Consider the following 14330-nt stretch of genomic DNA (forward strand, 5'->3'; position numbering starts at 1 on the left):
AATGCTGTGAAGTGGAATTTAGAACAGAGTAAAGCAGGTTTAAGCTTAATAACAGAAAAAAACTTTATTAAGCTACTACTACAAAAGGAAAAAAAAAGGGAAAAAAAAGGAAAAAAAACACACAAAGATCAAATGAAAACCTTGCAAAGCATTTCTCTTTCTATTACTTAACTCTAACAAACTACAGTGAGACACAATCTGGACCCCAATCAGGTTTCCACCCTCCAGACAATCGATATTCAGCTTTTTGAGGGTGACAGGAGTCTCTCCTGTGCCACAGACCCCCCCCTAAGAAAACACAGCTTTACATCCTGTGTTTCCATGTCACACATGGCACCGCCCGGAGAAAAGTTTGCCATGGTGACCCTTCTCCTTTCCATGCACAGTGCTCTCACCACCAATGCATGGATGGACAGACTGCTTTTAGGATTTTTTTCTTTTTAAGGATGCCCTGCCAAGAGGGGAGAAAACAACAGTTCAGTTTTTTATTTTTTTGGGACCATAGTCCCCCCTATTTTTTCATTTTTCCCCTGGGGCGGGGGTTCTAAGAACAGAGATCTTCTTCTCTTCTCTTTCCTTTGAGGACAGGGGCACCACTACAAACCCCCTAACTTTTTCTCTGTTCACTCCACTTCTGTCTTCTCAGCTGAAGCAGGTCTCTTGACTTTGCTCTGGCATCCTCCTAAAATACAGTCTTTCTTGGAGGAGAAGATTGGTTTAGTTTGTGGCTAACATGGAAAAAGTCTAGCTAAAAGCCACTCCTTTTCCCCCTCCCATTTGGAATTCCTCTTTCTAACATCCCAGGGTCTAAGGTGTCTCTCTTTTTCTCTTTCAAACTGAGGAGGGGAAAGGAAAATTTACAAAGCTTTCATTTCTCAAGGAAGGGTTAAAAGTCTGAACTCTCCAGGATGGCTCGATGCCTAGACTCCGGCAACTCTCACAGCAGCTGGACACCTTGCTTCCCCACGTTGTATTGGTGACAAAAACTGCTGCTGTCTCTCTCTCTCTTGGGAGAGAAACTCTGGGGGAGGAACGGAGACATCTTAGATTTTTTCCACCCTTCCATTTGCAGAGGCTAGCTTGGTTCCAGTCCTTCCACCTTTTGGCCTACCTCAGTCAGGCCATGGGCCTTCCACTCCCCCACCCAGCCACGGCCGGGCAGGGGAGGTCTGCACTCTCCACTGACCGGAACCAAAAAAAGAGCGAGTTCTCCTGGGAATTTTGCTTTTAACCCCTCTGTGTTCTCAGAGGCATGTCCACCTTCAATTGGTCAATATCCAAATTGACCTCTTCCTTCAGGAAAAAAATTATTTTCCCATGTCAAACCACGACACAGGTCTCTTGCTTTACCATGCATCCTCCTAAAATACAGTCTCCTGGAGGAGAAAATTGGTTCAGTCTATGGCTAACAAGGGAAAGTCTAGCCAAAAACCACCCCATCATCTCCTCCCACCTAGAATGTCTCCTTCTTACATCTCAGGCCCCAGACTGTCTCTTCTCTTTCAAATCAAGGAGTGTTTCACAAAGCTTTCATCATCCAAGAAGGGATTAAATGTCCAAATTCCCCATCCAGCTGGCAGGGCTCTCTGCCCAGAGCTCCAGCTCCCATGCTGGGCACCTCCCGCTCCCCTCCCCGCTCTTGCTGTCTCTTTCTCTCTCTCTCCACAGAGACTCTGGGGGGAACGCAGACATCCCAGATTTTCCTCCACTCTTCCATCTGCAGGGGGCCAGCCCGGTTCAGTCTCCTCCACCCTTCGGCCAACCTCAGTCAGGCTGTGGGGCTTCCCCTCCCCACCCAGCCACGGGCTGGGCAGGAGAGAGGCTGCACTGCGCCCTGACCAGAACCAGAGAGAGCGAGTTCCCCTGGGAATTCTGCTTTTAACCCCTCTGTGTTCTCAGAGGCGTGTCCAAGTGCCAATATCCAACCCAAATCACTGACTGGCTTGACCCTCTTCCTTCTGTGTTAAACCACGACACACTCCCAGGGTCTGGAATTCCAGTTCCTGTCCAGGAAAAAATGTTCCTGCCTTTGAATTTCCTTCCTATTCTCTCAACAAATTATAATAAAATCAATAAATTATAATTAAAATTAAATAGAAAAAAAATTGAAACATCAGTATTTCAACTCTTACTTACAATAATCCAATAATGATTTAACCCAAAACAACAATGGCTATTAATGTAACATTACCAATAAATATAAATAAATAAATTATATACCAAGAAATACCTTTTGAAAATTTAAACTCATTATCTAATAGACTTAAGATAAAAAATATCCAAAAAACTAAGATACAATCTAACACACCTTAGTAAAACATTTTAAATTACAAATTTACTAAACACAAAAAAACCACACCACTATAATTTATCATACATTTTAAGCAAATAATTAAACTTTAATAACATCCTTAAGTACGCAAAAAAAGTTAAATTATTTTTAAAAAACTTAATTGTAGATGGGTGGTTTTGTTTGGATATTAGGTTTTAGATAGTTTGAGTTAGATGATTTTAAAAAGGGATTTTTATATTAATTTAATCAGCTGAGAAGGAACCACTCTGCAAACACAATTGACTGAAAATGAATGGGACAGAAATCAGTAACTCTGAAAGTTTTATTTGCTATCAAATACATTCCAGCCACCCAGCCCCACACAATCCCCATCCCACCACTCCAAACTGAGATCCCACTTCTCCCAATCTCCTCCCAACCCCATCTCACCCTGGCAGCTGTGGAATTGAATGAGCTTTGTGTAGGATTGAGTTTTTTTCAGGTGGAAACAAGCAATTTGAGGTGGGATTGTGCCTTTATAGGTTAAAATTCAGTTGTTTTCAGTGGGGTTGAGTGGTTTTGTGGTGACAGATCCATCCCTCTTGGCTTTTGGAGTGCAAAGAGATGGAGAACACTGCCCAAGATCACCCCAGAACCCACAAATTCTCCAGAAGTTGAGTTCAGAGTGTTCAGGGAGGGTGCAGCTGCTGGCAGCAGGAACAAAGGAGACAGGTCTTGGTTCCAGAATCCATTTCTTACCCCCGAAAGGCAGGGCAAAGGCAGGGCCGTGGGGTTTGTATAGGGTATCCCAGGGGTAGAGTAAGGGTTTGGGTCTAGGGAGGAGTTGTTAGCAACACAAGAAGGGTGAGATCAAATTCCTACCTCTTAGCAACAGGGGCACTCCACACAGAATCCATCCCCAAATCCTAAATTCCCCCTCAAACTCCTGTGAAATGGTGGGACTTCAGATATTTTTGATCAATTTCTTTAATTTAACCCTGCTTTGGCTGTGTTTAAAGAATAAAGATGAATCAGAGGAAAATTAGGGCCCAACCAACAGGAGAAGCAGCCAGGTTTGTTCCCAACATGGATCACAGGGAATGTGGGTCACCAGACCTGTGCCCAATGTGGGTCCTGCAGTGGGGGATGGAGCTGGAGCAGAGCACAAAGCTCTTCCTGCAGTTGGGGTACTCGCAGGGTTGCCCTTACCGGTGCCTCCGTTGGTGTTTGGTCAAGTCAGAACTCTGGGTGAAGCTCTTCCCACACTGGGGACACTTGTAGGGCCTCTCCCCGGTGTGGATGCGCCGGTGCCTGACAAGGTGAGAGTTGTGCTTGAAGCCCTTCCCACAGTCGGGGCAGCGGAAAGGCCTCTCATCCGTGTGAATGCGCTGGTGTTTGAGGAGATCAGAGCTGGTGTGAAACCTCTTCTGACACTAGGGACACTCGTAGGGCCTCTCCCCAGTGAGGATGCGTTGGTGGATGATGAGTTCTGAGCTCCAACCGAAGCCCATCCCACACTCTCCACACTCGTAGGCCCATTCCCCGGTGTGGATCATCAGGTGTCGTTTCAGATTGTTGCTCTGCCTGAAGCTCTTCCCACACTCCAAACACTTGTAGGACTTCTCCCCATCAGGAAGCTTCTCAGGGACCACCAGCTCCGAGCTCTGGCTGAAGCTCTGCCCACCTTCCTGGCCCAGAGTGGGTCTTTCCTCCTCAGAGCATCCTGGGCTGGGCTTGCAGCCCCTCCCCCTGTCAGATCTCCAGGGATTTTCCTCCCTGTTGGATTCCTGTTCTGTGGAGTTGCTCAAAATGGCTTCTTCCATGAGGTTCTGCTGCAGGGATTTGTCTTTCCTGGTCTCCATCCGCAGCTCCTGCTCTGGGGGAGGAAGGACAAGGAGAGGATGGGATTTGCCTCCGTGCCACAGGGAAGGACAAGGAGATCCCCCCAGTGCGTCCCCGGCAGGAGGGCACCGGCAGCGGGGCTGTCCTGCAGCCGGGGGCCAGGCTGAGCTGGGAGATGGAGCAGGAGAGAGGGGGAAAGGGGCACTGACTTCCTCCTCACCTGCCTTGGTGTCCCAGGGCATCTTCCTCTTCCTCAGAACCTTCTCCATCTGGCAAAGGGTTGGGGATGGGAAAATCCTGTTTTGGGAAGAAAACAAGGGATAAGCACAGTGAGTTTTGTACTGGTTTGAAGGCAAACCAGGGAGAGTCTAAGACAGAATGACAATTGAATAAGAAAATTAAAATCAAGGCAATAATAGAGAAACACTGGCTTAATCTGAAAAAGTCAGGATATAACCTGACACCCCAATAATAAGGGTGGTGGTAGCAGTCTGATGAAATTGTGGCTGCAGCCCGGTTGGAGTGATGAACGTGATTCTGTTAAAGCAGTGATCCTGTAGAAGGGTCTAGTCTTCCTCTGAAGGTCCAGTGGTGCTTATGGAGCTCTTGTTCTCTGGGAATCCAGTAGGCAAGGTGGTTGTGGTGTTGCAAATGGTGAGATTATATCCAGGTAGGAATGCTTGGTTCCTCCCCCTAGGTGGAGCATCCCACAATGGGATGATGTAATTTTATCAGTGCTGCAGTGACACTCAGTGGCCCATTAACAGAAGATGGCCCCTGGAGGGCGTTATCAGGGCTGAGCCATGGAAGAGATAAAGAACACTGCCCCACCTGTTGATAACAGTTTATGGAGATGGTGACTGAAAACACTTTTGGTTACATCTGACACTGTAACCTGAAACAGTGAGGCAATCCCTGCTCGGGGTGGGGGTGAACACCACCCCCCTTACCCAAACTGGCTCAGGTGTAAAACCCCCACCCTGGGGAGGCCACGCACACAGGGGACAATGTCACACTTGCCCTGCTTCAGGGGAGATCTCTGTCCCTGTCCCTCCCTTGCTCTCTCCCCTTTTCTCTTTTCTTTCCATGTCTCTCTCTGCCTCACATTTACTGTTCAATAAAATCCACTTTGGATTTGGTCTTGTTAGCACCTTAATTGGGGCAGGGGCATCTCTCTAACAATTTTATTAACCAAACTGTGGAGTTGCGGTTTTATATGTTTTATTACATCTTTATTCTGTCATTGTTTGTTCCAGTGTACCCCCATACTGTATTGGTTTCTCCCTGAGTTTTCCCGCCTTTCCCCAAGTGTCAGTTTCCCTAGAAAATGCCAAGCCACTTCCTTGCCCCCTTCCAAGTGCCTTGTCTGTCACTCGGTGCCCCTTCCTCTACCTCTGGAAACTTCCATCCAGGGCACCGAGTGATTGGATGAGGTCCTGGGACCCCTACCCTGCCCATCCCTCACTGGATCCCCAGATGTCAATCCCCACAAGAGTCACTCCTGTCTGTTCCCCACTGGCTGATCGGCCCCCCTCCCTCTCCCTATGTAACATGTTGCCAGCACCCCCGAGTTGCACTTGTTGGCTGGCCCCCTCCGGTGCTGTTGGACCCAAGGACCTCAATAAACATCGGATTTTCGCCCCCAACGAGTGTCTCTCCTCATTTCCTCGCCGTTGGAATCAGCAGCGACCTCAGGACCCACAAAGCACTCTCCAAAGCCCAGCCGGGTACAGCAGAGTGTGCTTCCACTCGCCCTACTCATCCTGCAGGAGAGCTAGCCGGGGCTGAGGACAGTGGTCTGGGACGGGGACATGGCACCAAAGGAAATCTTGGTCCATGTAGGACCAAGGCCCCTGTGCTGAGGCTGCCTCCAGGCTGCTCCAGCCCCTCAGGATGCCCAGGAACAGGGGTTGCCCACAGCCCAGTGCACCCTCGCTGGCCCGGGTGTTAGCGTTCCGGAACACACATAATCACAGGATATGATTATATGCAGGTGATTTACGAAGAGCTCTGGGAGTCAGGTGTACAGACCCAAATCTGACTCCAACATGGCTTTCGAGCTGAAAGTATTTTATATTCTATCGTTACATAACTCACTTATTAATTATTAAATTTATATTGTTCTTTTATATACATTGACATGAGTTTCTTGTGATCTTTCTTAGGCCCCTGACCACAGTTTCTCATGATTATTCTAATGATTAAACAGTAACTTTATTTAATTACTAAACAATCGTCACATCTAACTGTTATGTCATTTATCATGTACTAGCTAAACAGGCGCAGTTCTAGCAAGTACAAGTTCTTCTGGTGCTTAGGGTATTTATTTTTCTAGGGCCTACTAAGCTTATTTTTCCTGCTAACCCTAAATCTCTATGATTTAAAAAACCTTTTACTATCACTGGGGCTACCCAGGGAAGAGCCATGGATGAGGCTCTGCAGGACAATGCAGGCTCAGCCCTGCTCCAACATGGGATCCCATGGGACAGAGCACGCTGGGATTTGCCCCTGCAGCTACCCAGTGTGTCCAGAGAGACTGCAAGGAGACAGTGACCTCTGTCAGCGGGACCCTCTGAGTGGGACAACCACTCCTGGGGTGGCTGTGCCAGCTCCTCCATGAACCTCCAGCCCTGGGATCCTGGAGCAAGTGGAAACCCCAACTTGGCCAATACTGCCTGTGCCTGAAGCAAATGGAAAGAGAACTGGGGTGGGAAAAATCACGGTTGTTTATTTCCAGAAGAACAGCAATGAAAACACAGAACACATTTTGATTTGTAAGAATATTTGTAATAACAACAGTTTATAGAAGGTATATACCTAAGAACATATCTAACAACAATATCTGAAATGTATTTACAGAAGACAATAGAAAGCCCTAAAACCTATATCCTAAAGGCAACAACAAACTCTACAAACTATGTACAAAAGGGTGCCATCTCTGTCCGGGATCTCCATCAGTCAGGAAGAAAAGCAGGTGCCATGGTCACTGCAGTCAGGCACAGAGGGCTCTTCCGTGTGTCCCCAGGCTGGCACAGCGGGACTCTGCTGCCAGAGCTGAGGCTGGCTGGGTCTGGGGGCTGGGCCCCAGGCACTGGGATGGGGCTTGTGTGGCCCAAAGCAAGCACAGGACAGGCTGGGCATGGCCACCAGAATCCAATGCACTGGGTACCACGGGCCTGAGCAGAGACCACCCAGCCCAGCCCCGCCCCAGCCTGGCTGCAGGGAACCCACTCTGTCTGTGGGCACCACATGCCTGTCCTTCTGCTGGCATCGCTCTTCATCCTAGGACCATGGCCTCCTCTTCATCTTTTTCATCTATGTCCATGTCCTCGGTGTACTCTTCCATGTCCACGTCCATCTCCTCTTCCCATCCACATCCACCTCCATCTCTTCCTCTCCAGTCTGCTCTACATCCACCTCCATCTCCTCCTCCGTATCAATTGGGGTGTCCACCTCCATCTCTTCCTCTCCTGTCTTTTCTCCCTCCACTTCTATCTCCTCCTCTCTATCAGTCTGCGTGTCCACCTCCATCTTGTCTTCTCTGCCTGCCACAGCCTGCAGAGGTAGCAGAACCTCAGAGTGGGGTCCCTGTCCCACCCCATCCCCCCAGAACTCCAGCCCACTCGGGCAGCTGGGGGGGATCCACCTCCATGGAATGGCACCCTACCATCCTCAGGGCAAATGTGAGCATCCTGCAAGAATGGATGACACAATCCAAGCCTTAGGCAGCTTTGGAGACTGATGATAGGAGGTATGGGGGCAGGAACAAGAAGGGTGACAGGAGCAGCAGGAGCAGCGTGCAGCGTGTGCTGAGCCCAGGGCCAGCAGTTGTGTTGTGCTGCTTGCTGGGTGCTGGCAGTTCCAGATGGGACATGGATTGTGACATGACCATTGAGCTAGAGAGCCTTTGGTTCCATGCTTAGCAACGTTCCCCCAGAGCATGGTGCTCAGAGCCCTGTTCCAAGGATGGGGCATCCACAGCCTGGGCCAGTGCCTCAGCAGCCTCAGTGGCAAAGAGCAGCTTCCTCAGATCCAACTTCAATCAGCCTCCTGCAGCTGAAAGCCGTCCCCCCTTGTCCTGTTGCCACAGGCCCTGTGGAACACTCTGTCCCAATCTTTCTTGTGGCACCCTTGCAGTCCTGCAGAGCTGCAGTGAGGCCTCCCCAGGGTCTCCTCTTTGCAGGCTGAGCATCCCCAGCCCCACGTGGACAGCAGGCAGTGTGATCTGGGGGAGTCCAGGCTGGAGTCAAATGGCATCAGGAACGGAGAGATGGAAGCTTTAGGCCCAGCTTTGCCTCTCAATGTTCAAAATTGAGTAACAGTGGAGGGCGAGATGGTGGGACACTGGTTCTGCTCTAATTGGTGAATATAGTCTCTGTTTTTTTCTTTTTTTCTGTCATGCTGATGCAGGTTTGGCTGTTTGAAAGGAAGCTTGGCACAATATCCATTGTCTTCTCCATTTGTGAAACACCGAGCAGAGTCTGGGCAAGCTGATGTTGCAGAGCAAAACCTGCCAATGTACTGGTGATCCTGAGCCTGGAGGATTCCATTAAACCCAGCCAAAAGTAATTTCTGGAAAGTCAAGCCTGGTGTACATTTTCTTGACTTTGGCTATGCCAACTTCACCTGAGTCTTATGAAAAAGCAAACAAAAAACTCAAACCAAAACAGAGAAAACCCAGAAACAAACAAACCCACGGAAACCAATCAAACAAATAGATTTAAAAAATCCAAATAAAACCAAAGGGAATGAGGTATTAGTATTAGTTTTGAGTTCATCACAGCAGGCAAGTGGCTGCTTTCCACGGGATCACCGTAAAAAGCCACAGATAACAGCTGCTCCAAAATACACCCAACGGGAGAACCATCAAAGTGATACATAGCAACTCTGGGGGCAGCTCCCCATGAAGGTGAGGGATGAGCACACAGTGGTACAGCTCCAGCCTTCCCCAGCCTCCAGGCTGCTCTTTGCTCCTGATGTAAGAGCCGTGCAGGACTGTGGCCCCTCTCAGTGCATTCTAAATCATTCCCACAGCTCTCACTTGAGCCACTGGCATGTCCAGAGCGAGATGCAGGCACAATCCTACTGCCTGCTGAGCCTCTCTGGGAGATCCTCAGCATCTTCCTGCCTAGAGCCACAAAAGAGCTCAGGCTCTCCCTGAACTGGGTTTTCAGGGGACGTTTCCATATCCCTGCGAGATGTGTTCATCGTTCATCAGGCTGTGCCCAGCCTGGATCAGGGCAGCTTGGATGCCACATGGGATCCATCCTTTGCCTTGCCATGTGATCCTCCATGCAGTGGGGATAAAAAGCCGAGCACTGGGGAATCCCAGGTGCTGCAGCAGTGATATTTTTGGGAGAAACACGGAGCTGTGCATGGCCAGCTTGAAGTCTGCACTGGTGTGAGCACCAGGCCTGCCATGCTGAGCCCAGGGCCACAAGCAGTGCTCACCCTGGCTGGGACACTGAGTCCCAACATGGGATCCCATGGGACAGGGCACGCTGGGATTTGCCCCTGCAGCTACCCAGTGTGTCCAGAGAGACTGCAAAGAGACAGTGACCTCTGTCAGCGGGACCCTCTGAGTGGGACAACCACTCCTGGGGTGGCTGTGCCAGCTCCTCCATGAACCTCCAGCCCTGGGAACCTGGAGCAAGTGGAAACCACAACTTGGCCAATACAGCCTGTGCCTGAAGCAAATGGAAAGAGAACTGGGGTGGGAAAAATCACGGTTGTTTATTTGCAGAAGAACAGCAATGAAAACACAGAACACATCTAGATTTGTAAGAATATTTGTAATAACAACAGTTTATAGAAGGTATATACCTAAGAACATATCTAACAACAATATCTGAAATGTATTTACAGAAGACAATAGAAAGCCCTAAAACCTATATCCTAAAGACAACAACAAACTGTAAAAACTATGTACAAAAGGTGCCATCTCTGTCCGTGATCTCCATCACTCCAGGAAGAAAAGCAGGTGCCATGGTCACTGCAGTCAGGCACAGAGGGCTCTTCCGTGTGTCCCCAGGCTGGCACAGCGGGACTCTGCTGCCAGAGCTGAGGCTGGCTGGGTCTGGGGGCTGGGCCCCAGGCACTGCCATGGGGCTTGTGTGGCCCAAAGCAAGCACAGGACAGGCTGGGCATGGCCACCAGAATCCAATGCACTGGGTACCACGGGCCTGAGCAGAGACCACCCAGCCCAGCCCCGCCCCAGCCTGGCTGCAGGGAACCCACTCTGCCTGTGGGGACCACATGCCTGTCCTGCTGCTGGCATTGGTCTTCATCCCAGGACCATGGCCTCCTCTTCATCTTTTTCATCTATGTCCATGTCCTCGGTGTACTCTTCCTTGTCCAAGTCCATCTCCTCTTCCACATCCACATCCACCTCCATCTCTTCCTCTCCAGTCTGCTCTACATCCACTTCCATCTCCTCCTCCATATCAATTTCTGTGTCCACCTCCATCTCTTCCTCTCCTCTCTTTTCTCCCTCCACTTCCATCTCCTCCTCTCTATCAGTCTGTGTGTCCACCTCCATCTTGTCCTCTCTGCCTGCCACAGCCTGCAGAGCTAGCAAAACCTCAGAGTGGGGTCCCTGTCCCACCCCATCCACCCAGAACTCCAGCCCACCCGGGCAGCTGGGGGGGATCCACCTCCATGGAATGGCACCCTACCATCCTCAGGGCAGATGTGAGCCTCCTGCAAGAATGGATGACACAATCCAAGCCTTAGGCAGCTTTGGAGACTGATGATAGGAGGTATGGGGGCAGGAACAAGAAGGGTGACAGGAGCAGCAGGAGCAGCGTGCAGCGTGTGCTGAGCCCAGGGCCAGCGGTTGTGTTGTGCTGCTTGCTGGCTGCTGGCAGTTCCAGATGGGACATGGATTGTGACATGACCATTGAGCTAGAGAGCCTTTGGTTCCATGCTTAGCAACGTTCCCCCAGAGCATGGTGCTCAGAGCCCTGTTCCCAAGGATGGGGCATCCACAGCCTGGGCCAGCGCCTCAGCAGCCTCAGTGGCAAAGAGCAGCTTCCTTAGATCCAGCTTCAATCAGCCTCCTGCAGCTGAAAGCCGTCCCCCCTTGTCCTGTTGCCACAGGCCCTGTGCAACACTCTGTCCCAGTCTTTCTTGTGGCACCCTTGCAGTGCTGCAGAGCTGCAGTGAGGCCTCCCCAGGGTCTCCTCTTTCCAGGCTGAGCATCCCCAGCCCCACGTGGACAGCAGGCAGTGTGATCAGGGGGAGTGCCGGCTGGAGTCAAATGGCATCAGGAACTGAGAGATGGAAGCTTTAGGCCCAGCTTTGCCTCTCAATGTTCAAAATTAATAACAGTGGAGAGCAAGATGGCGGGACACTGGTTCTGCTCTAATTGGTGAATATAGTCTCTGTTTTTTTCTTTTTTTCTGTCATGCTGATGCAGGTTTGGCTGTTTGAAAGGAAGCTTGGCACAATATCCATTGTCTTCTCCATTTGTGAAACACCGAGCAGAGTCTGGGCAAGCTGATGTTGCAGAGCAAAACCTGCCAATGTACTGGTGATCCTGAGCCTGGAGGATTCCATTAAACCCAGCCAAAAGTAATTTCTGGAAAGTCAAGCCTGGTGTACATTTTCTTGGGTTTGGCTATGCCAACTTCACCTGAGTCTTATGAAAAAGCAAACAGAAAACTCAAACCAAAACAGACAAAACCCAGAAGCAAACAAACCCACACAAAGAAATCAAAAAAATAGATTTTAAAAATCCAAATAAAACCAAAGGGAATGAGGAATTAGTATTAGTTTTGAGTTCATCACAGCAGGCAAGTGGCTGCTTTCCACGGGATCACCATAAAAAAACACAGATAACAGCAGCTCCAAAATACACCCAACGGGAGAACCATCAAAGTGATACATAGCAACTCTGGGGGCAGCTCCCCATGAAGGTGAGGGATGAGCACACAGTGGTACAGCTCCAGCCTTCCCCAGCCTCCAGGCTGCTCTTTGCTCCTGATGTAAGAGCCGTGCAGGACTGTGGCCCCTCTCAGTGCATTCTAAATCATTCCCACAGCTCTCACTTGAGCCACTGGCATGTCCAGAGCGAGATGCAGGCACAATCTTACTGCCTGCTGAGCCTCTCTGGGAGATCCTGAGCATCTTCCTGCCTAGAGCCACAAAAGAGCTCAGGCTCTCCCTGAACTGGGTTCTCAGGGGAGGTTTCCATATCCCTGCGAGATGTGTTCATTGTTCATCAGGCTGTGCCCAGCCTGGATCAGGGCAGCTTGGATGCCACATGGGATCCATCCTTTGCCCTGCCATGTGATCCTCCATGCAGTAGGGATAAAAAGCCCAGCACTGGGGAACCCCCAGGTGCTGCAGCAGTGATACTTTTGGGAGAAACACGGAGCTGTGCATGGCCAGCTTGAAGTCTGCACTGGTGTGAGCACCAGGCCTGCCATGCTGAGCCCAGGGCCACAACCAGTGCTCACCCTGGCTGAGACACTGAGTCCCAGCATGGGATCCCATGGGACAGGGCACGCTGGGATTTGCCCCTGCAGCTACCCAGTGTGTCCAGAGAGACTGCAAGGAGACAGTGACCTCTGTCAGCGGGACCCTTTGAGTGGGACAACCCCTCCTGGGGTGGCTGTGCCAGCTCCTCCATGAACCTCCAGCCCTGGGAACCTGGAGCAAGTGGAAACCACAACTTGGCCAATACTGCCTGTGCCTGAAGCAAATGGAAAGAGAACTGGGGTGGGAAAAATCACGGTTGTTTATTTGCAGAAGAACAGCAATGAAAACACAGAACACATTTAGATTTGTAAGAATATTTGTACTAACAACAGTTTATAGAAGGTATATACCTAAGAACATATCTAACAACAATATCTGAAATGTATTTACAGAAGACAAAACAACGCCCTGAAACCTATATCCTAAAGGCAACAACAAATTGTAAAAACTATGTACAAAAGGGTGCCATCTCTGTCCGGGATCTCCATCAGTCAGGAACAAAAGCAGGTGCCATGGTCACTGCAGTCAGGCACAGAGGGCTCTTCCCTGTGTCCCCAGGCTGGCACAGCGGGACTCTGCTGCCAGAGCTGAGGCTGGCTGGGTCTGGGGGCTGGGCCCCAGGCACTGCCATGGGGCTTGTGTGGCCCAAAGCAAGCACAGGACAGGCTGGGCATGGCCACCAGAATCCAAGGCACTGGGTACCATGGGCCTGAGCAGAGACCACCCAGTCCAGCCCCGCCCCAGCCTGGCTGCAGGGAACCCGCTCTGCATTGTGGGGACCACATGCCTGTCCTGCTGCTGGCATTGGTCTTCATCCCAGGACCATGGCCTCCTCTTCATCTTTTTCATCTATGTCCATGTCCTCGGTGTACTCTTCCATGTCCAAGTCCATCTCCTCTTCCACATCCACATCCACCTCCATCTCTTCCTCTACAGTCTGCTCTCCATCCACTTCCATCTTTTCCTCTCTATCACCCTGTGTGTCCACCTCCATCTTGTCTTCTCTGCCTGCCACAGCCTGCAGAGGTAGCAAAACCTCAGAGTGGGGTCCCTGTCCCACCCCATCCGCCCAGAACTCCAGCCCACCCAGGCAGCTGGGGGGATCCACTTCCATGGAATGGCACCCTACCTTCCTCAGGACAAATGCCAGCATCCTGCAGGGATGGATGGCACAATCCAGGCCTTAGGCAGCTTTAGAGACTGATGATAGGAGGTATGGGGGCAGGAACAAGAAGGGTGCCAGGAGCAGCAGGAGCAGCGTGCAGCGTGTGCTGAGCCCAGGGCCAGTGGTTGTGTTGTGCTGCTTGCTGGCTGCTGGCAGTTCCAGATGGGACATGGATTGTGACATGACCATTGAGCTAGAGAGCCTTTGGTTCCATGCTTAGCAACGTTCCCCCAGAGCATGGTGCTCAGAGCCTTGTTCCCAAGGATGGGGCATCCACAGCCTGGGCCAGCGCCTCAGCAGCCTCAGTGGCAAGAAGCAGCTTCCTCAGATCCAGCTTCAATCAGCCTCCTGCAGCTGAAAGACGTCCCCCCTTGTCCTGGTGCCACAGGCCCTGTGGAACACTCTGTCCCAATCTTTCTTGTGGCACCCTTGCAGTCCTGCAGAGCTGCAGTGAGGCCTCCCCAGGGTCTCCTCTTTCCAGGCTGAGCATCCCCAGCCCCACGTGGACAGCAGGCAGTGTGATCAGGGGGAGTGCCGGCTGGAGTCAAATGGCATCAGGAACTGAGAGAT

This window comes from Lonchura striata, unplaced genomic scaffold (genome assembly GCF_046129695.1).
Source record: "Lonchura striata isolate bLonStr1 unplaced genomic scaffold, bLonStr1.mat Scaffold_99, whole genome shotgun sequence".
Lineage (NCBI taxonomy): Eukaryota > Metazoa > Chordata > Aves > Passeriformes > Estrildidae > Lonchura > Lonchura striata.